Genomic DNA, 26,592 nt, shown 5'->3' on the forward strand with positions numbered 1-26,592 from the left:
AATGGACACGGAGTGGAACAATGGACATGGGAGACTCCAAAAGGTAGAAGAGTGGAAGGAGGGTGAGGGTTGAAAATTTACCCATTGGGTACAATATTCACTATTTGGGCAACAGGTACACTAAAACCCAGACCTCACCACTATGCAATATATCCATGTAACAAAACTCCATTTGTGTCCCCTAAGTCTACAAAAATAAAAAAAAAATTTAAAAGAGGCCAGAGAGCTAGCTAGCTTGGTCTCTGCCATGTGGAGACACAGGGAAAAGTCAGTTGTTTGCAACCTGGAAGAAAGCTTTCATCAGAATCCAACCAACTTTATATGCTGACAACCAGATCTTGGATTTCTAGCTCCAGACTGTCAAGAAATAAATGTTTTTGTTAAAGCCATGGAGTCTATGGTAATTTGTTACAGCAGCCTGAACCAACTAAAACAAACATATACACTTAATGAGATCTATTAACTCTTTCTTTTTTTTTTTTTTTTTTTTTTTTGAGACGGAGTCTCGCTCTATCGCCCAGGCTGGAGTGCAGTGGCGCAATCTCGGCTCACTGCAAGCTCCACCTCCCGGGTTCATGCCATTCTCCTGCCTCAGCCTCTCCGAGTAGCTGGGACTACAGGCGCCCGCCACCACGCCCGGCTAATTTTTTGTATTTTTAGTAGAGACGGGGTTTCACTGTGGTCTCGATCTCCTGACCTCATGATCCGCCCACCTCGGCCTCCCAAAGTGCTGGGATTACAAGCGTGAGCCACCGCGCCCGGCCGACTATTAACTCTTTCAAAAGCTATAAGTAGTGCCAAGACAAGTAGTAGACCAACATTGCCAGAGAGAACTTCATTCTCCTTAGCACATCATAGTGTCTTTATCACCAGGGTTGGTTTATCAGCTTCTAATGTAACAGGGCAGAGAGGGGGAATGGCTGTTAGATAGATAGGAATCTCAGACTAGGAATTAGAAGGAATTAGAAGGACCTTTTGGTTTGGCCTTCTGGCTATGAAACCCTGGGCAAATCACTTAACTAGCCTCTATGATTCTCAGAGTTCTTAGCTATAAAATGCAGATGACCATTCCTCCCTGGGGCTGTTGTTAGAATTTGTGAGATAATGGATGCCAAATCACTTAGCACAGTTGCCTAGCTTAATAGATGCTCAATAAATGTTAGCTGAATGCAACCTATGGAATCTCAAAAAAACATATTTTTAGGAGTTATAATGACAATTATAATAGTACATAATATCACTAAGGTGTGAGGGTGTGATTTTAACCTTTTAATAGTAAAATTTGTTGCAGACATCTAGATTCTGCTATTTGAAAAACTATTTTCACTAATATTTTGTATCTTACACAGAATAATCAGACAATGAGCTCTTTAGTTGTAAGTAAACCTGTTCACAAGAAACTATATTGAAATTGACAGAAGGCAATCATGTTTTATGGTTTCAGTGACAGACTGTAGTACTGTAAAGCTAATAGTTATTAAAGGCTTAAAATTAGGCATGGGGCAGTTTTGAAGGAGGATACAGAATATGTAAAACATAGTTATTTAGGCTGGGTACAGTGGCTCCCACCTGTAATCCCAGCACTTTGGGAGGCCAAGGCGGTCAGACTGCTTGAGCTCAGGAGTTCAAGACCAGACTAAGCAACATGGAGAAACCGTATCTCTACAAAAAATACAAAAAATTAGCCGGGTGTGGAGGTGCACACCTGTAGTCCCAGCTACCTGCAGGGCTGAGGTGGGAGGATCACATGCGCCTTGGGCCAGCAGGTCGAGACTGCAGTGAGCCATGTTTAAGCCACTGCACTCCAGTCTGGGTGACAAAGCAAGACCTGGTCTCAAAGAAAATGAAAGAAAATAATAATAAAATATGGTTATTTCAATCAGAATCCTAGGACTGGGAAAATTCAGAGCAGGGGGAGCTAGGAAAACACAAGCAATTTTCCCCTCCTGCTTTACCAGTTATATTAATTGTAAATTATTTAAGTCTACTGGGTTTAAACTTGCCTGCATTGTAAGTACTTTTTGCTTTTAATTCTAAAATCAGATTTTCCAGACATACAGAAAAGTTAAAATGCAAAAAAAAAAAAAAAAAAAGTGGTTGTAAAGGTGGGAAATATGGAAGCAAGAGGGGTTTTAGAAGAAACTAATGCTCAGAGCAACTTGAAAGGGAAAAACAAATTAACTTTGATCTGTTTTCATTAAGGAGAGAGCTAGATAGTGAAGCTGGAAAGGACACTATCATCTTGCTAGTTAAATGTGTGTGTGTTGTATAATTAAAATGTCTAAATGTTCATAAAAAGATGATGTACACAAAATGTCATCTTGACTTATTAAAAAAACTGCTTTGCTCAAAAAAGGACATGTAGACCATATAAACTCTTGCCCTTAATAAAACAATCAGCAATTCTCTTTAATTTGTTCATCTTTCTTACAGTTCTCATACACATATTATATAAAATATACCAGTTTTTAAATATTGGCCTTCCAAATGTGAACACTGCAAATGTGTTAAGAGGAAAACAATGTCAGGTATCCATTTGTGATGGTGCAAATCAATGTCTCTAAAAAGAGCAGTCTGAACTATGGGTTATTGTTGTTACCAAACAGAAAAACAGTCTGTGTGACCATCACCAAGGAAGAAAAAGCGTAAAGTAAAAACACTGCTAAAAGCAAACAGAATTCTTGAACTGTCTGACCTAATTTGAGTTGAGAAATAAAGTGTACCTCAGCCCCTAAGTTTAAAATCTGCTCAAATATTTGGTGCAAGTCTGTAGAGCTGGATTTCACTGAGCTGCTGGTCAATTGTTAGGGACAGAGCTGTACAAAAGGCAGATGAAGTCTTGTCGTCTCGAGGTCAATACATCTTCTCTAAAGTCCCCATACATCCCTAACTCTAATCAGTAATTGTCATTCAAAGCTCTCATTATGTGAAGTAGGTGCAATTAGAGTATCTTGCCCTCACAGGGTGTACTGCAGTGAGAAGGCTGGAGGTTCATAAATTAGTGCCAATTCATTCTCTGTCTATCTTCCATACATTCTGCTGCGAGAGAGAAAAATTATATTCATACACATTATGGTAAAATCCCACTGGCCCCTACAAAATTACCCTAAACAGTAACTGTGGTTATTTGAGGAACTCCCTATTTCATTATGTGTCTCAGGAATAAAAGAGATAAAGTTTGCCATCGATAACACTGAACATATCTGCTGAATCCCGCAGATTCCAAGACATTAATAATTCAAAATCTTGTGGGAATTTTGTCATGGTGGAGATACGACTTGTCTGCAAACGGAGCTCAGGGGATGCTCAGTATGATCTATTCTTGTATATACATACAACTGCTGCATTCATCATGACATGCAAAAGAACACAGGACTCTGTTGTATCTCTATAATTTCTGAAATTTGTGAATCTATATTATAAAGTCATTATGCATAACATAATATGTTTCCATTCTCACATGAAGAGTAATCATGATAATATGTCATTATACCGTACAGACTAAAAGGATTGGCAAATATATTCTATCTCCCTTATCTCTTAAACCTATGTGCTATAATTTAAAAAACATTGAGATTGAATGGTTAGAGGCGGAAAAGAGAGAAAAACACCTTCGCTGTCTCTCTAGTGGGAGATATATATGTGTATGTATATATGTGTGGGTCTATATATGTGCATGTATATATTTTTATGTTTATATATGTGTGCAAAGATGAATACACACACTCACTCACTCATACTCACATACCTATGACCTTCAGATTTACTGAAAAACAAAAAATTGGCAATGCCAATTATGTCACTCATTGTTGTCCCAGGGCTCATCACCTATGAAGATGACAATAGCAAAAATATCCACCAATATTTTTCCCCAAAGGTCCCTTAAGAGATGAGCCAGACCCCTCAATGCCTGGTGAAAGATTTTGAACAATTCTTAATACTAAAGCCAGAATAATCTTTCTAAAACTCAAATTGAATAGCATCATTCTCTTGTGAAAATTCTTCCTATTGCCCTTAGAATAAAGTCCTGATACCTCCTTAACAAGACCCACAAGGCACTGCATGACCTTGCTACCACTGACTACCTCAGCCTCATCTCAAGCGATTCTCCTCTCCATTTTCTGAGCTCATGGCACAATGGCTTTCTTTTAGTTCCTTAAAAACAACATGGGCAACCCTGCCTCAAGGCCCTGATCATGGTGTTCTCTCTTAATAAATGTTCTCCACTTAGGAAATTCCACTGTTCAGGTCTGAGCTTAAAAGACAATTGTGTCCCAGCTATTGCGGGGTGGTGGGTGGCTGCGGTGGGATGATCACCTGAGCACAGAAGGTAGAGGTTGCAGTGAGCTGTGATCGTGCCACCACACTCCAGCCTGGATGACAGAGCAAGGCCCTGTCTCAAAAAAAAAAAAAAAAAAGGCAATTGCTACTAAGTGTTTCTGTGTGTTAGGCATTATGCTCCATTCTTTACACGCATTTTAAAAATTCAGCTTTTATAACAACCCCATGAGTTTATTAGCATTATCTCCATTTACAGCTGTGAAAATGAGTCCTAGAAAGATTAAGAAATATGTACAAGATCACAGAGCTTGTAAATGGTGGAGGTGGAATTCACTGAGGTAGTCCTTCTACTACATTATCTCTTTATACTTTATACTCTTTGGTTAACAACTTTCACATAATCAGTAGCTTAATGTTTGCTTTCCACACTAGAATGTAACCTCCATAAAGGCAGAAAATACCCTGTTCACTATGGAATAGACATTGTGCTGGCACTGGGAACAAAGAAGTGAACAAATGTTTCTTGTTGAATGAATGAGTGCATGGCATACTGAGTAATTTCTATAAAACACAGAGGAAAGAAAGGCTACCTTAAAAGAGTTCAAGATACATTGCTACTTATCCAACTGAAGCAGTGAATGTGGAAAGTTGAAATCAGCATAAATTATTACCAAATACTGTATAAAGTCCCATCAAAATCCATAGTAAACATAATCTGAATATAAAACGTATGAAACTAGTCTTTAGGGGAAGGGAATATACAGGCACCTACCAATAAGAGCAACTATTCTGGGAACCTTTTGAAAATTCAGTGCCCTATAGCATTCAGAGTAGGCCTGATAGCTCCTGACTTCAATTTCAAAGTACAAACACATTTAAAATCTCATTTAAAAATTATGTATAATTAAGGTAAAATTGTTTCAAAGACCCATAGAATATCCACTTCAATGAATACAGCTAAAATATGGGAATCTAAACAGAGTCAGTATTATTCTGTATTATTTCAGGAAATCTAATCAGCATGATTGGAAGTTTTCTTGAACTTGATATGTAAGGCCAATATCACTGACTCTGGGGACTGGTCAAGGTCAGCCCTAGATTTCGAATTCTCATAATCCATGGTTATAACATAAATAAAAACCTGATTTAAGTCTTTATTTCAACATCCTACCTCATTAAATCTTTTATCTACTAGTGCTGTGACTAAATAACAAAATAAATAGGTATTGTTTCTTACTTTTCCTTTCTACAACAAAGAAATGGCCAAGGTATGATGAGCTTGCTATGAAAAGATTTTCAAGGGAGTACAGCTCTGTTGCCCAGGCTGTAGTGCAGTGGCGCAATCTCGGCTCACTGCAACCTCAGCCTCCTGGGTTCAAGCAATTCTCGTGCCTCAGCCTCCTGAGGAGCTGGGACTACTACAAGCGCACACCATTACACCCGGCTAATTTTTGTATTTTAGTAGAGATGGGGTTTTGCCATGTTGCCCAGTCTGGTCTCGAACTCCTGAGCTCAGACAAATCATCCGCCTCGGCCTCCCAAAGTGCTAGGATTACAAACATGAACCACCGTGCCCAGCCCCACACTTTCATCTTCAAGCAATACTGTATACTGATTTAGGGAGCAAACAGAGCCCAAACATGTACACACACAATAAACATGAACCACATAAACAAATGAAAATATGGAAGACATGGGAAAAGATTCAAATATATCTTTCTTCTGAGTCCTTTTTCTCATCCATGGGATCACATTTCTCCATACTCTTATTCATATGGTATAAAATGAATAATTTCTATTCCTAAAAACTCATGCCTTTTTAGAAATACATGACCTTTGTTCAGTTATAAGAGACATTAAAAGGGAATATTGTTCTCCAAACAACAATTCTACTTCTTCCATAAAGCCTTCCCTGATAGTCTCCGTTTTCTCCTCTGAACTCTCATTCCATGTTTCCACGTCACCTGTCCCGCTATTACATGCTTCTCTATTAAAATGCAGTTTTGGCTGGGCACAGTGGCTTATGCCTATAATCCCAGCACTTTGGAGGTGGAGGCTGGAGGACTGCCTGAGAACATGAGTTTGAGACCAGCCTCAGCAACATAGCAAGACCCCCAACTCCACAAAAAAATAAAAAAATAAAAATAAATAAACTTAGCCAGGCAATGTGGCTAACATAGTGCCAGAACATAGTCCCAGCTGTTCAAAAAGCTGAGGCAGGAGGATTGCTTTGGGCCCTGAAGTTCGAGGCTGCAGTGTGCCATGATCATGCCACTGCACTACATTCTAGGTAACAGAGCGAGACACTGTCTCAAAACAAACAAACAAATAAAACCCCTACACAGTTGCTGCTATCTTGTATTTCATAGATTTATGTGTACATGGCTTCCTTTTTAAAGCAGAAGTTCATTCAGGCAGATTTTACATCTGAATATTTTTTGTAACCATTCCTTCCCCAGCACTTTTTGTAATGGTGCACCTAATAGATAGAACAATTCACTGCACAAATAAATGACATGGCTGCTTGTGAGTGAACTGGAGTCAGGTGCTGGCACGTATATTTGCTCCCAACATACACTAACATCGGATATGCTTTTTAGTATTAAAATGTAATAACGTAAATGAAAACCAAAACAAGTATATATGTACATTACACAATTACACAGCATGAATGTCTTGCTAGAGGAGTGTTACTACTTTGTTTATTCAATATTTCAATATATTTTCTATCCCCCAAGTCACCTCTGTACATAGTACTTGTATTTAACCATATATGTCATTTGTTTTTCTTTGTTCAATTTGAACTCTATAGAACTTAGCATACATAAAAATCGATGAGATGTCCTCATAAAAGTAAACCAAGTTAGCCTTTGAATTTGAGACACTGATCATTCTTCTTTCTTTAAATGTATGTATCATGGATTGCTCTCATTATACGACAATCTACAAGGTTTTTCTCCCACATCCTTCCAATATTAATTATTTCTTCTCTTTGGCTCAGACATATTATATAAAAGGTTGCTTAATCACGTCTATCTGAAGAGGACTGATAAGGTAACTAGATTCTGGTATCATTTGACATTTTGTTCCCTAACTGAATCACCCTGCTTGGTTCAATTCTTTGACCACAAAATGGGACCATTATGTTAACTTTTAAATAAAGGAATAACTAATTAAACCAAAGTAATTCAAAGGGCTCGCAACATGGAAAGAAACACAGATACTCATAGAAAAGTCTATTTTAGTGGAAAGAGAATATCTAAATAAAAATTTTCCTTCAAGTGATGGACATTTTACCAAAAGCTTTAAATAAAATAAATTATTTTGTATATTATGGTATGAAAGTCAAAAGCTTATGAAAGTAGAAAAGGTTGATAGTTTTAGATTACATTACTCTAAATAAAGAAGGAATTGTTGCTGACATCACCTTAAATATACTGCATATTGACATGTTTTTGAAGGAATTACAGTTGTGTGGAACAAGTCAAAATCAAATTTAGTTCAATCAGTTGCAGCATATTTTTTTAAAATAAAAACATATTAGGATACAAATACATGAAAAGGCCTTATCAACCTTACTCTTTACGTACCGAATTTTTAAATCCATGCTTATTTACAAACAAAAAAAATATGTATATTGGTAAAATTGTGGGATTATATATATTCAGAAAAAGAGTAATTGCACATACACACAAATTCCAGACACTACTTCCTTTAAAATCACTGAAAAAAAAAAGCAGTGAGGGACCAGCCCCTTTAGAAATTCAGTACAATATGTTTAAACCCATACAAGGAAAAGTCACCAAGATTTAAACACAAATAACAAAAGGAAAACGAGAAAAAGAAACAAGAGAATTAAGTCAAACACTCTGTTAACTGAATTCAGACTTTTGGCTTTTACAGGGCATTAATATAATATATGCCAAATTAGATTTTCAAATTCCATAACATTTGATTTCTTTTCTAAAACCAGTTTACCTTCAATCCCAGAAGTTTTTCTTTCAAAGATAAACTACAATTCTAAGTGGAATTTCTATTCAACTAGGAACTCTGTTGTTTTAAGTATTTATGAATCATATTTATGATATTTACGATTTTACTCTCCCCGAACATTACTTTTGACTTTAATAAAGTTAAGACCGATGTAAGAACTAAAAGATGGTTTACTGTGTATTAAATAATGCTCATTTTAAAGCAGGGCCACTTGCACACTATATGTCAACTAAAATAATGTCAGAAAAGTTTTCAGACATCTGGGGATTTCTTCCAACTTAACAACTCAAACAACACCAAAATTATCCAGGAATTTCAGGATAAAATAGGTCTGCTTTAGAAACACATCCCCAATAATATATATAATTGATCACTGGTAACCTTTTTCATTTGTGCTGTGGAGACAAAATCCTTGAGCTTGAAGAAACCATAACTATGTTCTGGTCTGCACAAGGGATAGTTTGCATAGAATTTTTAGCAGTTGGAGAGCTTGAAGCTTTCCTTCATATCCTGTTTAATGGGACTTCCAATTAATGTCACTCGTGAACTTTAAATTGCAGAGTGAGATCATCCACACACAATTCCTTCATTATGGCTAGTCCACTCACACTGAAGCAGTGTTGAAACATTAAGTCTGCAAGTTGTTGAAGAGCCAATAAAGAACTGCAACAGGACGCCTAAGTAGTCCTTGTACAGTCAGTAAATGTAACGTGGCTTCAAAACAGGAGAGCAGAGGAAACACCTTTAGGAATTCTCTGGGGTATGATTTAACAATACAAAACAAGAGTGGAAACTAAAGCTGAAAGAAAAACTGGATAAAGCAATAACAAACGAAGTTGTTCATTTTGGGCAGAGACTCTGGGGACCAGAAGTTTAAGACATGAAGTTGTAAAGCAAAGTTCGCTCTTCAGGCAGCCCAGGTGTATATAATGTCACAAGTGTCCAAAGATGTATTGACGTAGCATTGGAATTTTCTGCAACATCATGTAATCGGAACACAATAACTCTTAGGAGCATCTTGACTTTTCTGAAAATACGTGGATATGCATGTGAATGACTGAATGAATAGGGAAAAATATTCTATTGTGTACTAAAAAATAGATAAATCTCTTTACATAAGTCAGTATCCTACAATTTGACATTTATTTTGGCAATAAAGTATCAATTAGGATATAAGGAAGAGCTGTGTAAAAAAGTTAATAATTACATACACTTGTATATACACACACTTATACATACACAGAAAATGAATGTGTGGCCTCCATTATAGCTTAAATATTTAGTTATCTTTCTGGTTAAAGATATAGTTAGAGAAGTAGTATCAAAAAGATTCTTCATCACAAAAGAAGTCAGAGAAGAAAAATTAAGATCAAGAAAAGCAGAAACACCAAAGGAGAATCTATATTCCATCAACTTCTTACCAGACTGTGGAACATTCGTTATAAGAAAAGTAGACAAGCCTAGGACCAGTGATCAGGAAGTCCTCTAATTTGACATAATAAGAAACAGACTTATGGACCACAGCATGCTGGAATTATTATACTTCAGAAAAGAATCTGTGGGTGATATCAAAAGACAAGAAGAATAAAATGTGGCTTTGTAAAGGCTTTGAGAGACAGAAACAAACAACAAGTCCGTCCTGAAAAAGGAGAAAAGAATGGAGAGAAAAAATAGCCAAAGTGGGAAAAGAGAAACTCAGCATGTGACTAGGTATCACAGACCAGTGACTGGTAAGACTCCCAAAGTCCCAGGGTTTTTGCTTTTCTGAATCCTGGAAAAATGGTTCATTTATTCTACAGATATTTAGCACATACTAGGTGCCAGGCACTGTGTAAGCAGCAGGAGAACGGGAGTGAAAAAGGCAGACAAGGACCCTACTCTCTCAGAGCTTACATTCTAGTGGAGATTGACAGGCAATGGGGAAATTAACAAGATTAACTTTCGATAGTGGTAACCTAGCTGTTAAGAGAATAAACAGGGTAATGTGATAGAAAGTACTAGGGAGGTATTCAGAGAAGTCCACTATAGAGCTGTCATTTGAGCTGACACTGGAGTGACAAGAGGAGCAAATCTAGTGAAGATCTGAGGAAAGTATGTTCTGACACAGGGGGTGGCTAGTTCAAAGGTTCTGAGGAGAAAACAGGCTTGAAATGCTTGAGGGGAGAAAGTCTTTGCTGCTGTGGTGAGCTGACTGTGGAGGGTGTAGCATAAGGTGGAGCCACAGAGGAAGGGTGGGCTAGATAACAGGGCTTACTGGTTGGGATAAGGAGTGTAGATTTTAACCTAAGGGCAACAGGAAGACAAGAAAGGTTTTTAACACCAAGAAAGAGTTGGGAGAGAGTATGGGAATACAATGTAAACGTTTACATTATTAAAAGATTACTACAGCCAATGTGTGGAGTCAAAATTTTAAGGGGATTAGAGTAGAAGGAGGTGGACCAATTAGGGAATAATTACAGCACAATAGGCATAATTACAGCACAAGAGGCAAAATGAGTTAATGGCATCTTGAATTTGAATAGTCATAGTGAAGATGAAGAGAAGTTGATAAACTCAAGATACAGCTTGAAAATAGATCCAATAGCATTTTCTGATAAATCAGATACGGGGAGGGGAAGACAATGGAAAGAGAGAAATCAAGGAACATTTTTAAGTCCATGTAACGGGCAGAGGCATTCACTGAATTAAGAAATATAGAGAAAGAAGCAGTTTAAGGATGGTGAGATCAAGACTTCTACTTTGTGCACAGTAAGCTTGAAATACCTTTTAGATATCTAGGATGGAGCATAACATAGGCATTTTGATGTATGAGTCCAGCATTTAAGAAAAAAATCAGTGTTGAAGGTATCAACAAGCATTTTGATGTTACCTCAAACCACAGGGTTGGATGATTGGATAAATTTTCCTGGGAAGATACTGTAGACAGAGTAAAGGCCAGGACCCACAGCCAGGCCTGAGACCCTCTAACATTTAGAGGTTAGAGAATCTATGTAGGGAATTGAGAAGGGGAGCAGTCAGTGAAATAGACGAAAACCCCAGGAGAAAGAGGTATCATGGAAATGAAAACAGAAACATGTTACAAGGAGCAAGTGATCAATATTGTCTACCACTACCAAGTGTTTTTGTAAGATGAGGACATAAAAATCACCATTGGATTTGGACGATGGAGGTCACTGGTGACCTTGACAAGGGCAGAGCCTAAAGACTGAGTAGAATGCTAGGGAGGCTTGATTAAATTGGGTACAGGGGTGGGATTGGCACCGTTAAAAGTAGAAATTGGAACAGTTATTTCAAATTTTGCTTGAAAGAAGAGCATAAAATAGGGCAGTGGCTAAAGGGGTACTTGGGAGGTGTTATAAGAGCACAATCGAGTAGAGGTTCACAGTCATCCTATTCTGGTTTCTAGGCTTTAGTACAAATACCTAGGATGAAAAGCAGGATCTCAAATTACTTACTGAGTGACTTATCGAAACGTTTTCTGAACATCTACTAGATGTGAGGCACTGTGGTAGTAATTAGAATAGAACTAAGGATATGGGCTCTGAATTTCAGCACTTGAGCTCTTGCTAGGGAGCAGAACCTTCATCTGAGACTTGTGGAATTTTTCCACAAGTGTTTTTGGTTTCAAGGAATCAAAAAAGTAGGCTAAGCTCCAGGTCCTTCTGAACATACTCACCATTTGATGACAGACGTGAATGAACAGTGTGTCGCTAAGGGCTTCTACCTTCCCTACAGATACATTATTTACTTGAAGAACAAATTGTCTGGTCTTGCAGACATGAAAAGAAGAATACAAAATAAAAAGAAGTGAGTCTGCATGCACTAAAAATTGCATAAAATGTATGTTGACATTTAGGGAATATCTATTTACATATAAAAGTGTAAAAGAAAATTGGCAACAAGAAAAATACTCCCAAAGTAACAAAGTAAAAAATGAAGATATCAATGAAAGAATAGAAACTGCAAACACTGGATGGCCCCAAGATTCAGAACAGCTAAAATTTGCTAGCTGAGTAAGGAATCAGAAAGGAGCATCAGCTGAAGTCATTCAGCTATGAGCAATCAGTATTTTTCTGAGAGATCATAAGCTACTCTGACGGCAGGCGATAAAAGTCTTCTGGTTGGAAAGACCTTCTCTATTCTAATCTCCTGATTTACACTGGTTGCTGATCCCTTAGTAACCCTTAGTGCTCCACAATCCTCCTATCCCCACTGTCTTCCCCAAATTATGGTTACTATCTGACTTGGTTCATCTTCTGGATGATGATGGATGACTTAATTACAGAAACGAAGGTAAAAATGAAATACGAAAGGAAAGGCCAGATATGAACAAAGGGGCAAACACACAGCCCTCTTACTATGGTTCCTTATTACTAAGCTTTGTATTTCCCAATGCCCAGGATACCTGCATAACCACACTGGTGAGAGACGGAATAAAGAAAGAACAAAATTAGGGAAAGCAACACTTATTGCACGCCTCTTACATGCCAGTAACTCTGCCTAGGTTTTTCATGTTTTTTTCAGATTGGTTGCTGAACAATCCTGAGTTGCCTATGGATGAGGAAACAGTGAACAAAAAGAGATAAGAGTCTTGCCCAAATTTACACAGCAGCACAGACTGTGTGATTCTAAATACAATTATCTTCCCATCATAAAACACTGTGGATTACATATGCTTGAAATATATTAAATCGAGAAGAAATTACATGGAAAATAGTAAGTCAAATAATATACAAGTGTAACTTGTACTTTGGGATGCTTTGAATCAGTATTTTTTGTTGAGTTTTCATAGGTCATCTAAGCTAAAAATTAGATCAAAATAAACTTTATGATATATTTTTAAAACCCAGATTAAAGATGATAGGTATTAAATCTCTTTCAAATGGAATAAAAATTTACATTTATACCACCACTACAAAAAAATGTATACATGTAGACACTCAATTATTATCTTCATACCTAATTGAGAGTGAGTTGCAGACATGATAACCCATTGGTGGAGAATAGCATCTAGAAACCAAGATCCAGCATGCTAGGTACACTTACTGCTACTGGGGTGAAACTGATTTTAGGCTCTTTCAGTGGACACTGGTAGGAAAGATACATATGTGTATACACACATACCAATATCTGTTTTATCTATTTTATATCTATCTATCTCCATGTATTTTTAAACATCAGGCCATACTGATACCTCTAATTTCAGTCAACACCACAGGATGTATGCTAGTCTTCCCCCTTTCCATATTCGTAACTCCCTTCTTCAACAGAGAGAAGTCAGGCTCCCATTACCCTTATTTCCTCATACCTCCTGCATGTAACCAATCTACTGGCCCTATCAGCCCCAACTGCCTCCTTACTCTTATCCACCTCCTGAGACTTCATCCCAGTCACCTCTTCAGCCCTGACTGCCTCCTGGGCCCAACACACCCGCTTAGTCCTAACTGCTTCCTCAGCCCTGACCCCACAGGCCACTCCAACCCTGGCTGCCTCAAGGGGAGGGAAGGAAACCAAAAACATGTTTAAAAAAAAGGAAGAGGAAAGGGGAAAAAAGGGGGCAGGGGGACAGGAATAAGTAGCGGAAGAGCTCACCCTCATTCTTGAATGATTGTCTGCTTGGGAATAATGTAGGCTAGCAATTGTTTTCTAACTTCATTTCCCCTTGAAGACATTCCATTTTGGGGGGCCTCTATTACTGCTTTAGAGAAGCCAGCTGTCACACTAATTGTTGTTTATGCTGTTGTTGTTGTTTTTTAGAAAGTTGTCTTTTCTCTGTGTTTGACCTGAAGATTTTCTCTTTGAACAGTGTATGTAGTGGTTAAGAGCACAGCTTCAAGAGCCAGATTGTCTGAATTCAAATCCCAGCTTGACCACAGACTAGTGGTGTAATCTTGCAAAAATTTTCTAACGATAATGATAATGAGTTAATGTCTATAAATATATGAGTTGGTATATATAAACTGCTTAGAAGAGTACCTGGCACAAAGAAACCACTATCTAAGTGTTTGTTATTACTGCTACTAGTAGTTATTGTAGTAGTCTTTGTTATATCGAAGTTTTATTATGATATATACAGGTGCAGATTTAGTTAAACTTATCCTGCTTGGGACCTGCAAACTTCTTCAATCTAAGGATTCATTTTCCAGTAGTTCTGAAAACGTCTCAGCCATTTTCTTTCTGGAACTCTTGTCTGGAACTAGTTTTAACATTAATTTCTAGACTTGAGTTTCTAATCCGATGAAAACAGTATAAATCCATACTCCATAACCACCTATAGCACAGACATGGAGTTTCCATTTTTCTCCCAAGAAACTTATTTTCTCCCATTCAAAGTCCCAGACTAAGATGACACTTCGCTTATCTTGGCCAATGATTAGAGTTTTTCTAGTAGTGCTTTCCGTGAGAGGGCACCTTTCGGGTTCCCAGGTTTATTGCATGGTCTCAGTTCCAGCTAACTACCGAAGGCTACATTTCATATACCTGCATGTATACTTCACACCTAACTATGAAAGCCTATCACATGCTTATATGTGCAATTTGGGCACTTGATAATTGTCTTTTTGACATAAATTCCTAAAAATGGAACTGATCCAAAAAGAGCAAGCTGAACAGCAAAGTGGTTATCGTTGTGAAATCTGGAGTTATTAAGACATTAAGTTTAAATCTTGACTTTGCCACTTAATAGCTGTTATTACAGCTATTAAGGGGGAAGAAAACCCAAACTCTTTGAGTCCTAGTTTTCACAGTTCTTGTATAGGAGTAAGAATAGTTATTGTGAGGAAAGAATACAGTGCATGCAAAGTGTGCAGCAGAGCACCAAGCCCATGATGGCTTTGATAGATGTTACTATTATTGCTATTGTTATTCTAAATGTTTTCAATTTTTATCCATATTGCTAAATTACCAAATAGAAAGACTATCCCTATTTACACACCCACTAACAGTGTGCTTTTGTTTCTGTTTTTGTTTTAAGACATGATCTTGCTATGTCTCCCAGGCTAGAGTGCAGTGGCATGCCTCCACCACCCGGGCTCAAGTGATCCTCCCACCTCAGCCTCCTGACTAACTGGGGTGACAGGAGCACCACTATATCTGGCTAATTTTGCTTTCAACTTTTTTGTAAAGACGGGGTCTCCCTGGGTTTCCTAGGCTGGTCTCAAACTCCTGGACTCCAGCAATCCAATTGCCTCGGCCGCCCAAAGTGCTGAGATTACAGGCGTGAGCCACCATGCTTGACCAACAGTATGAATCTGTATGTCTTTCCATTCTTGCCAACAATAGGTCTTGTGACTCTTGTTGAACTTTGCTAATTTTATAGATGGAAAATATTTTTATTTGCACTGATATGATTACTGGTACAGTTGTACATCTTTTCATAGGTTTGCTGCTCATTTATGTGTGTGTGTGTGTGTGTGACCAGTTTAAGATCTTTGTTCATTTTTCTATGGGTATATATGATTCTACTCGATCTGTAAAAGTTGTTCATATATTAAAGATAAAAAATCCTCATCTATATATTGCTTCTTTTAAAAAATTCTTTACTTTTGGTAGAGACAGGCTCTTGCTATGTTACTCAGGCTGGTCTTGAACTCCCGGCCTCAAGCAATCCTCCTGCCTCGGCCTCCCAAAGTGCTGGGGTTACAGGTGTGAGCCACCGCACCTGGCTTATATGTTGCTTCTTTGTTACGTGAACTTTGGATATGAAAGCACTTCCCTGATATTTCACTGTAAAAATAAACTAAAGATGTAGTCTTTACTGATACACATTGCAGTGGCTTTTGTTATTGACAGTTTTGTTTGTGCATTTCATGTGTAAACAGCATAGGAATTATCTTTCTAGGTCAGGTCCCATCTCGCCTAACCACTGCAAAATTCTGTTACTAACGAGTGACCTGGAGAACATGATAAAAAACAAGAAATCATGTTTATCAGAATAATACTTACAATCAATTAGGATTTGCTCAGTTTACAGGAAGATTTACTAGTTTAGTCTCTCACTGGTTATGAAATAAATTAACCCAAAGCCTTTTAAAATCAGTTTTTTGCCTCTGTTTAGTGGCTCTACTTATATTTTAAGAAAGTTTCCAGAATGCCCCTTCAACTTTCTATTTTCCAGATCTACCATCTTCGTTCATATTCATCTTATCCATGCCATTCATGATTTGATAGATTTTTACTTTCTAGGCCAAAGAGTCCTAATCTTTCACTTTGTCCTTATATGTCAATTCCTCCTCACTCCCTCCTACTTCTCTGATCATTTTATAATACATTGGCACCACAAAAATGAAATTTACTGAGAAAACCAGATTTTGAGATGCTGCCATAACTAATGAAGTCAGAGAAATGATGAAAAGGGCTTTAATGAGGTTTGAAATACAGTTAGAATATTACAGATAGAAAATCAATTTGGAAAACGCTGTCAGCTTCATCCATGAAGAAAAAATTATTTAAACACACACATCTAAAGGACAGGAGTAACTGTGAAGGCAATGAAGAACTGAGAATTGTTTTATAATTGAGAAAAACTCATTCTTTTTTATCTATCTATCTGCCTGTCTACCATATACAATATTTTGTTATGATTAAAAGTCTAACTGGGCATATATACAAATATCTTGGATATTCAAATTCTGGAAGGTCTAGTAAATAATTAAGCATTTAATTATGTTAACTAACTCTTAATGCTATGTAATATTGGAGGCAGAAGGGAGAGTTTTTTTTTTTTTGGCTCCTTTGCAATACCACTTACAGGATGATGCATAATTTTGCTCATCCCATAGAATGTATTTTATATTCTTCAAGAGAAAAACTGAATTTGTGGATCCAAGACTAGCAGGTATTTTGGAGAAAAAAGGATATCTTTTCCATAAAGCCATTTTTGACAAGTACTGTAAAGCACTTGCATAGCAAAGAGAGATTACTGTTTAAATAGATTATATCAGATCATAGAACAATTGGGAGCTGTACTTCTCTTAAAGTAACTTATAAGATCTGGAGAACTGCTTCCGGTCTGGGTTAGTTAAGCATTCAGCAGATTCTCAGTTCTTAATCATTGAAAATTAAATAAAAGCTACAGCCTTTCTTTCTAAAACAAAACAAACAAAATTAAAAAACCAAGAAAACCCATATACAATTATAGAATTTTAAATGTAAGTTTCTATAAGTTATTGGGATCTCAGGTCCCTAGGCTAAGGAACTCTTGGCTCTAGGGCAATTTTGGTTATATTTTTGTGTTTTTTAAAATTTTGCTTTTAAGCCTATCGCTGAATACCTAATATATAAACCGATCTCCTGTTTTACCTTAGGCACTCCATCTATTTATTTTGGACCATATTAGACTGAAAGTTTCATGTCCTCATCTATAAGCTCCTCATTGGTACTTTGCATAGGAAAGCCTTGCCATGTCCTGAAAGCTGATCTCCACTCTCTGCTATGAACAACTCAAATGGAGCGTCCTGTTTAATTGTGTTGGAGACCTAAGGATTTGCCAGAACATTCTTGCCAATTTGACATATAAGAAGCCAACCACCAGCCATCTGCTCAATGCCTAGTTCCTAGGATCCTTCCTTAAGAGTTTATTGTGTGTGGCCAGGCGCAGTGGCTCACTCCTGTGATCCCAGCGCTTTAGGAGGCAGAGGTGGGAGGATCACTTAAGGTCAGGAGTTCGAGGCCAGCCTGGCCAACATGGTGAAACCCCGTCTCTATTAAAAATACAAAAATTAGCTGGGCGTGCTGGTGGGCGCCTGTAATCCCAGCTATTTGGGAGGCTGAGGCAGGAGAATCACTTGAATTAGGGAGGTGGAGGTTGCAGTGAGCTGAGATTGCACCACTGCACTCCAGCCTGGGCAACAGAGTGAGACTACATCTCAAAAAACAAAACAAACAACAACAACAACAACAACAAAAAGTGTTTACTGTGTGATTCTGGTCTCTCATATATAAACCTGACTTATTTTGGTGATGGGATCTTTCCTACCCCTCACTTTATCTTTTTAGAGTCCCAGGATATCTCATTGTACATAGAAGTCAGGCCATGGCAAGTGAGGCTGAAAGTATACCGAGAAAAGTCAACTTTCCAACTCTAATCCTCTTTTACAATATTTAAGCAGTTTTATTGAGGTATAATTGATATACGAATAACTGCATATATTTAATGTGTACAATTTTATGAGTTTGAACATTGAAAACACCCATGATACCATCACCACAATCAAGTTAACAGACACATGCAATATTTCTGTGTTTCCTTCTATCCCATTGTCGCTCTTTGTAATAAGAACATGTAACATGAGACCTACGCTCTTTGCAAATTCTGAAGTACACAATACTGTATTGTCAAGCATAGGCATTATGTTGTACAAAAGATTTCTAGAACTTTAGCAGATAATTAAAACTTTATATACACTGAACAACCATTTCCCCCACACTCCAGAAGTTTCATTATTAAAGGGGAAAAAGGTGACTTCTGAGAGTAACAGATACATATTTATTCAAATCCAAATACAGCATATTCTAAAATCGAAGATAATGTTTAAACAAACAGCTACTGTGCCAGACTATTAACTGCCTACTTTATAGCCATTCCCACCCTCTTATATGTTAACAGAACCCTGTTTTCTTAGGGACAACAATATGTCCAATCTAGGATATGACTCACTGTTAGTCTAGTTAGTCTAAACCAGTCACATTTCCAAGTAATATGTGCCTCAAATACATGACAGATAGCCGAGATATTGATTCCCCTTAACTCTCAAGGCAGAAGGACTGGGCCTAGATTAGCAGAAGCATTCTGTTCACCCTTAGGATGTACAACAAATGTTATCATTTCCTACACATGCCATAAAGGGAAAAACATCAGTCAGGAAGCATGATTCTAAGCCAAATTCTGTTCCCTTTGACAGATACTCAATTTCTTTCCTCTCCTTACAGCTAGCAGTAATCCAGTTTTGGCCAGTGCAATATTAGGGAAAGTCGGCTGAGAGCCTGGTGGAAATGCTTGTTCTAACATATAAAAGGACAGAAATAAGAGGATAGCACATCAGCAGTGCCTTTTTCCTTTCTTCCTACCTCGAACAAAAATACAATGCCTAAAACCTCAACAGCCATCTCACTACCATGAAGTAACAAAGCATGAGGATAAAAGACCAATAGCTAGCCAGGCACGGTGGCTCATGGCTGTGACCTTAGCATTTTGGGAGGATGAGGCAGGCAGATTGCCTGAGCTCAGGAGGTTGAGACCACCCTGGGGGCAACATAATGAAACTCCGTCTCTACTAAAATACAAAAAATTAGCTGGGCATGGTGGTGCGCACCTACAGTCCCAGCTACTTGGGAGGCTGAGACACAAGAACTGCTTGAACCCCGGAGTGACAGAGCAAGACTGTGTCTCAGGAAAAAAACAAAACAAAACAAAACAAAAAAAAACAGACCAACAGCTAAGAATAATGGAGCAGAGGGATGGAAAGAGCTTGAGATTTTATATTGTTGAACATCAGACTCAAGGTCAACAACTGACTACTTCGAAAATGAGAAGTAGACAATTGTTGATCTTGGGCCTGATGTTCAACAATATAAAGTTGACTGGTGGACACTAATGGAGGGAATATTTTAAGTCGATTTTTTCTCTGAAGCATCCTTTAATTCTTAGCTTTGTAGGAATATCAACCCTCTTGTTCTCAGATTATCTAATGCTTTATTATCTATTAATATCTATACCACTTTAAGCCTTAGTGGGGTGACATCAGCTTTAATGTTAATCATTTCTATTGTATTCTTCATGGCTCAGAATTTCAGCATCCTAGAAATTTCAACATATTATGGCAGTACTGGTTGTTAATCCAGCAGCTAAGTGGAAATTCCAAGAGGCATAGTAAATTTACATATTCAAGGGTTATGGTTATTAAAAAACAAAAACTCTGAACTGAAAATGGGGGAACAAATATATTTCAGATATTCTGAAAGATAATTTAACTTTTTTTGCAATATATAAGAAACATAGAGAAATTTTTTAATGGGTATGTATAGGCAAAGGCTTGGGAATATTTAGGTACTCTCAAGCTATCTATAAATATAGAAGTCAAAAACATCAACCAGCCGGGCGCGGTGGCTCAAGCCTGTAATCCCAGCACTTTGGGAGGCCGAGGCGGGCGGATCACAAGGTCAGGAGATCGAGACTATCCTGGCTAACACAGTGAAACCCCGTCTCTACTAAAAATACAAAAAATTGGCCGGGCGTGTAGGCGGGCGCCTGTAGTCCCAGCTACTCGGGAGGCTGAGGCAGGAGAATGGCATGAACCCAGGAGGCGGAGCTTGCAGTGAGCCAAGATCGCGCCACTGCACTCCAGCCTGGGGGAAAGAGCAAGACTCCGTCTCAAAAAAAAAAAAAAAAAAACAACATCAACCAGTGTTTCTCAGTAAATAAAAAGCACACTCCAAAAAAAAAAATGCAACTTTGGAAATCTTTTCTAAAAAGTAAGTGCAATAACACTTTTGCTTCCAAATAGAAAAAAAAATGCTATTGAATATGACACATTAAAAAAAAAGCCACACTGTCAAACTCAAAAAAGTACATATTGTATGATTCAATGTATAGGGTGTTCTGGAAAATGCAAAACTAAAGGGATAAAAAAACAGATCAGTGGTTGCCAAGGGCTAGGAGGGAGGGGGAGAGAGGCATTGCCTACAAAAGGGCACAGGGAAACTTTGGGGGTGATGGAATGTTCTACATCTTGATTATAGTGGTCATTACATATTAAGCAATTATCAAAACTTATAGAACTGTATACTAAAAAAGGATGAATTTTACTCTATGTAAATTACACCTTAATTTTAAAATCGGGGAATAGCACATCTGTGAACTGATAAGAACCAAGAGTTATTTTATGCTGGGTTAAGCCATGCTGTGGTAACTAATCAAGAACCTGAGAAATAGAGCCGTTGTCCTATACATTACGTAAAATTTTAAGCTATAAATGTATATGGTAGAATTAATGCTGTGTTGGATAGTTATATGTGTTTAAGACTTTTAATGGGATCAATTTCATAACTGAGTTAGATAGCAAATTATTAGGCTTAATTTACTAGTAAGGGATCATAAAAAGTGATATCCTTTGCTGTGGAAATAAGCAATTAATCTTAACATTTCATAACACAATTGTAGCTTCCAATGTGAAGGAGACACACATGATATATTCAATAATGATAAATTGCAGATGTTAATAGTTTACTTAGCTTTTAAGGACATTTAATAGTCACAAAGTATCTCTCACACATTATATCATCTGATTCTCACAGTAATCCAACAAGGTTAGAAAGGTAAGGTATTATTATTTTTCTCCACTATATAGAAGAGAAAATAGAGGCCCAATAAGTTAGATGATTTGTCTATAGTTCTAATATTAGTATTAATAGATTCAGGAAATAAACTAAGATATTCTGATCCCAAATCCAACAATTTCCTCCCTATATCAGTCTGCCAATTAAAGACAATATATCTCAAAACTCTTCCCCAAATCTCAAACTACAAAGCCAACTAAAACTGACCAAAAGTCTATATGAACACTCAAATGCAGCTCTACAGCTTTTAAAATGGTCCTATTAAATTAAAATGAGAATATAGCACAGGCAGGATTTTAGGCAAGGAAAGCTACTGCTCTAATAAAAAGGAAAGTAGACACACATAGACTTCCTACAATGAGCCAGGCTGACTGTTTTAAATTTAATATCACAAAGATCCCTAAGAATAGGTATTATTATTATCCTCATTTTACATTTAGAGAAATTTGGATCAAGGATAAGTTGTCCAAAGTTACCTAGTCTATCAAGGATGGATAAACTAGCATTCATCCAAGGATGGATTATAATCCAAGCCTGTTAGATTCTGAAGCCCTTTGTTCCAAAAGCCAAAGAGAAAAATATTTTAAACCTACACACTTGTACGTTGAGTCAAAATTTCAGTAGTTCCATAACCTTGAATCTTAATGCAGATTGTTTTAAAAGATCTTTTAAGGCATATCTTGTTCATAGCTTCTTCACCTTTATTTTTGTATTTATTTTGAGACAGAGTCTTGCTCTGTCACCCAGGCTGGAGTGCAATGGCATGATCTCGGCTCACTGCAACCTCCGCCTCTCCAGTTCAAGCAATTCTCCTGCCTCAGCCTCCCGAGTAACTGGAATTACATACATGGGAGCCACCATGCCTGGCTAATTTTTGTATTTTCTTTTTTTTTTAGTAAAGATGGGGTTTCACCATTTTGGCCAGGCTGGTCTCAAACTCCTGACTCAGATGATTCACCTGCTCTGGCCTCCCAAAGTACTGGGATTACAGGTGTGAGCCACCTTGCCCAGCCTTCTTCACCTTTAAAATGAGGATTGCTTCTGTTTTCCTTTTAAATATGTGTCAAACTTCCTTAAGTGTCTTGAAGTGATATGAGTTTCCCAAAAGCAGGTATTTTTATACTCATGTCAACCTCTATAGACCACCGTGGTGCTCTATAGCAAGGTCAACCAGACCATGAGATGGAAAAACAAAATGAGCCAAATAAGATAAGAAACAATTCTAGGAATTGTGACATTTCCCTTAAAATAAGACTCTCCTTTAAAATTCCATATTAAATATTTTTAAATATCTGTTTTGTCTTAAAATAAAACACTCAGGACTTTTGAATTATAAGACAGAAGGAATGGCTTATTTTTTAATATCTTCTAACCCATACAATTAATACTAATGTTTGAAAGAGGTGTATGCTAATTAATACTAATGTTTACAATTAGTATTAATTAATGTAGTATTAGTGTTACTAATGTATACAATTAATACTAATGTTTGAAGGAGAGTAATGTACATACAGGCACTTGAAAAATAATTCATGGTGAGGGTGATAGTAATGATGATTAGATAGCTACTTTCACAGTCATTTGTCTTTAGTGGTTTTCATTATATTAAAAGTGAAGAAGAAAAATAATTTTTAGTTTCTCTTGTTTTATACTGTCACTGAAGCCTACAGGTGATCTGTTTCTTGGTGTACTTTTTAAAATATAGAGATGTAAGTCATGCATTTGCTGGAATAAAACTTACATAATGAAGTTCGTTTTGCTTGTCAAGTGCAGATGAAAGGAAGAAGGGAAATAACAGTTTAAATGTAAAAGGCACCTTTTCCCTAACTCCTCAACTGTTTCACACAATAAAATGAATAATTTAACTACCTGAAACTTCATATGTGCAGAACACTGCATGCAGACCAGTGGCATTTTCACTTCGAATTTGTATAGTCTTTAGTCAATACACTTCATCTGCATTTCTAACACCTGCTTCAGTGGGCTGTGAAGTACGCTGTTATCTCTACAGTTGTCTTTTATCTTTACTCTGTCCATCTAGCCAAAAAAAAAAAAAAAATTACGTGATAGAATATAATTACTTGGCCTAAAAGATATGGGGAGTAATTCACATGATTTTCTGAAAGGTATTTTCTTTTATCTTATCAAGAGATAATTTTAAAACAAGTTACTAATTAATGTTGTCATTCTTTATAGCATACACCTCCTTCAAACATTAGTATTAATTGTATATAACAGAAATAACAACATCTACTTGCTCTGCAATGAGTGTCTGTTTTGGGTGCGAAGAAAGAAAGCCATTAACTGTAATGACTGATAACATTTATAAAGCACACAAATATGCCTACTAAGCTTTTTATTGTTATAGTTTGATATTACAATGATGTTCTTCTAGCTTAGCCTGCCTACCATGACCTAAGTTAAAATTTTATGTATATCAACATAAACATCAGCCAATTTTTGACTTCAGTTAATCTGTCAATGACTCAAATTTTTATATGGAGGATTTAAGCAAAGGATTAATACATTTTTTAAGGATTTATACATTTTTTATCTGTGTTACACAATTTTATATGGATGATTTAAGCAAAACATTTAAAGGCTGAGTTCTCTGATACAAAAATTATCTTAGAACAGGAGGAGAAATGGGGAGCAGTTGTGGGAGAAGAACTAGAATAAAATTGAACTATTGTTCTTACTTACTCTCTGCTTATTTCCTGAATAGCACTTAATTATAATGTAATTAGTATATCTGTTGTCTGTTCCCCTCTCTATTTGAATGTAAATTTCACCTGGAAAAGGATCATATCTGGCTGTTCACCACTCCATTTCCAATGTCTAGCTTAGTTCCAGGCCCATAGTAAATACTCAGTAAGTATTTCTTATACAAACAAACTTTTTAAAATTTCAACCAGATCGAATTAGAAGAGATTCCCAAGGACTTCCTAAACTTCTCTATTCCTTTAAAAACTTCATTTATCCTTTAAAAATTGATATATATGGAAAAAATATATATGGCAAACCTTCACTTATCTAGGATCACTGCAGAATAATACATAAGCTGATTTTCTAAATAAGCTGATTTTCTCAGATAGCCAAAGATGATCCCTTTAAGATTCTAAGACAGTTTAATTCCAATTATTTTAAGTGTGTCATTCAAACACACATCATTATCTACTTCTTTAGCTTGTTTTTTAAAAATAGGTTTCACGTAATTTATTAATGTCTTATAATCAAAATTGAATATTAAAATGCCTTTACATTCTGTCATATAATATTATAGTACTTTCAGATACTAGTGAGATAGGTAAGGCAATATGTCCCTAAGCCAAAGGGACCTAACAACATAGACTCATATTTAATCATTTTGTTGTCTCCTTTCCTGCTTTCTATTTTCAGTATTTTACCTTCTAGCTGCTTCTTCACTACAGGTTCTTATTCCTAATAAGTTTTAATTTACTAGTCAGGATGAATTAAAGATTCACTAAATAACTAACCTATAACAGAAATATTATGAAAACATTAAACAGTATCTTTTGCTTTTTTATTCAAATGTAAATACTATCGTTTGCAGACTTTCCATTCAAGCTAAGCCATTAAGCCTATCACCCAGAGTAGGGTAAACATGGTCTACAGCATCAAAGTTGTTATTCAGTTTTGAGAGTCATATAAGGTTTACCTGATGAGTTCCTAGAGGGAAAAGAGTCTTGAAAAAGATTCTCAGTATGCTTGAGAGAGAAAGGGATTTTCTAAAGTCCTTAAATTCCTATTACAGATTAAGGGTCAAATCCAGTAGAGCTGAATATCAATCCTGACCACGAAGAAAAAGAAAGTTCAGGATATGATCCAAGGGAACTTTTAATGGCCCAGGGAGCAAGCCCACTATGCTTCTGAACTGCAGGAAGAGAAATTCAGAAAGACATGAAAGAGGGGGATGGGGAGGGTCCTTGCTTGAAAGGGATGGTGAAGTAGAAATGTCCAGAACGCAGAACACTGGGACTAGTCAACAGCTTGCTCAGGTATAGCCTTGGGGAAGCTGCAAATTCCCGGAAAGCTCACATAGGGCCCTCCTCAACATGACTAGGAAACAACAGCATTGTGCTGATGAAAGCAGATGTCTAGATAAATAAGTGTTAAATAAAACTCCAATAAAGGTGATCCAAACACACCCATGTGCCCCCATGAAAGACACCAAGTAGGCACTTGAAAAATATGACAACCCAGAACCAAACATAAGGCTTTTCCACAACCCTTCTAGCCTATCCTAAGATTCCACCAGGGGCTGACATCAAGTTCACTAGTGTTCAGAACTCACTCACATGCCGGGCACGGTGGCTCACGCCTGTAATCCCAGCACTTTGGGAAACCGAGGCGAGAGGATCACCTGAGGTCAGGAGTTCGAGACTAGCCTGGCCAACATGGTGAAACTCTGTCTCTACTAAAAATACAAAAATTAGCCAGGTGTGGTGGTCTATGTCTGTAATCCCAGCTACTCAGGAGGCTAAGCCAGAGAACCACTTGAACCCAGGAGACGGAGGTTGCAGTGGGCCGAGGTTATACCACTGCATACCAGCCTGGGTGAAAAAGCAAGACTCCACCTAAAAAAAAAAAAAAAAAAAAACTCACAAAAGAACTCACTGAGAAAGCTGCCTAAGAGCTTACACAGACATCTGGTCATGACTTTCATAAAAATCTATGCATTACTGAAAGTAAAATACTCAACAGTGGAAGCTGGGCAAAACAAACGCAAAGGTCAGGTGGGGGAGCAGAAACTTCCTTAAAAATCTTAATAGTCCCAGAATTAATATTCTCACTCCTAATGAAAATAGGACATAGTGAACTGTTGAGAAAACAATAGAAAAAAATTAAGCAATTTCCAAAGAGAAGGATAGCTTAATAATTCAATGGATATTCAAATTTTTGGACTACTTCCAAGAAATAAAAAGCTAAACTTTACGAAGAGATAAACAGAAGGGGAAATCT

At 37.1% G+C, this 26,592-nt stretch overlaps 1 protein-coding gene and 1 long non-coding RNA gene across 7 annotated transcripts in view; one reads left to right on the forward strand and one right to left on the reverse strand.

Annotated features, from left to right (window-relative positions):
* SLC10A7 (solute carrier family 10 member 7) overlaps nt 1-26,592 on the reverse strand; it is a 259,532-nt gene that overhangs the window by 126,206 nt on the left and 106,734 nt on the right. The gene's annotated exons all lie outside the window — the stretch shown is intronic.
* On the forward strand, nt 10,798-19,945 carry LOC129481110 (uncharacterized). The gene is made up of 3 exons (XR_008657259.2): nt 10,798-11,022; nt 12,779-12,990; nt 15,248-19,945. It is a non-coding gene; the product is annotated as an uncharacterized lncRNA (long non-coding RNA).

Source organism: Symphalangus syndactylus, chromosome 4, assembly GCF_028878055.3.
Source record: "Symphalangus syndactylus isolate Jambi chromosome 4, NHGRI_mSymSyn1-v2.1_pri, whole genome shotgun sequence".
NCBI lineage: Eukaryota > Metazoa > Chordata > Mammalia > Primates > Hylobatidae > Symphalangus > Symphalangus syndactylus.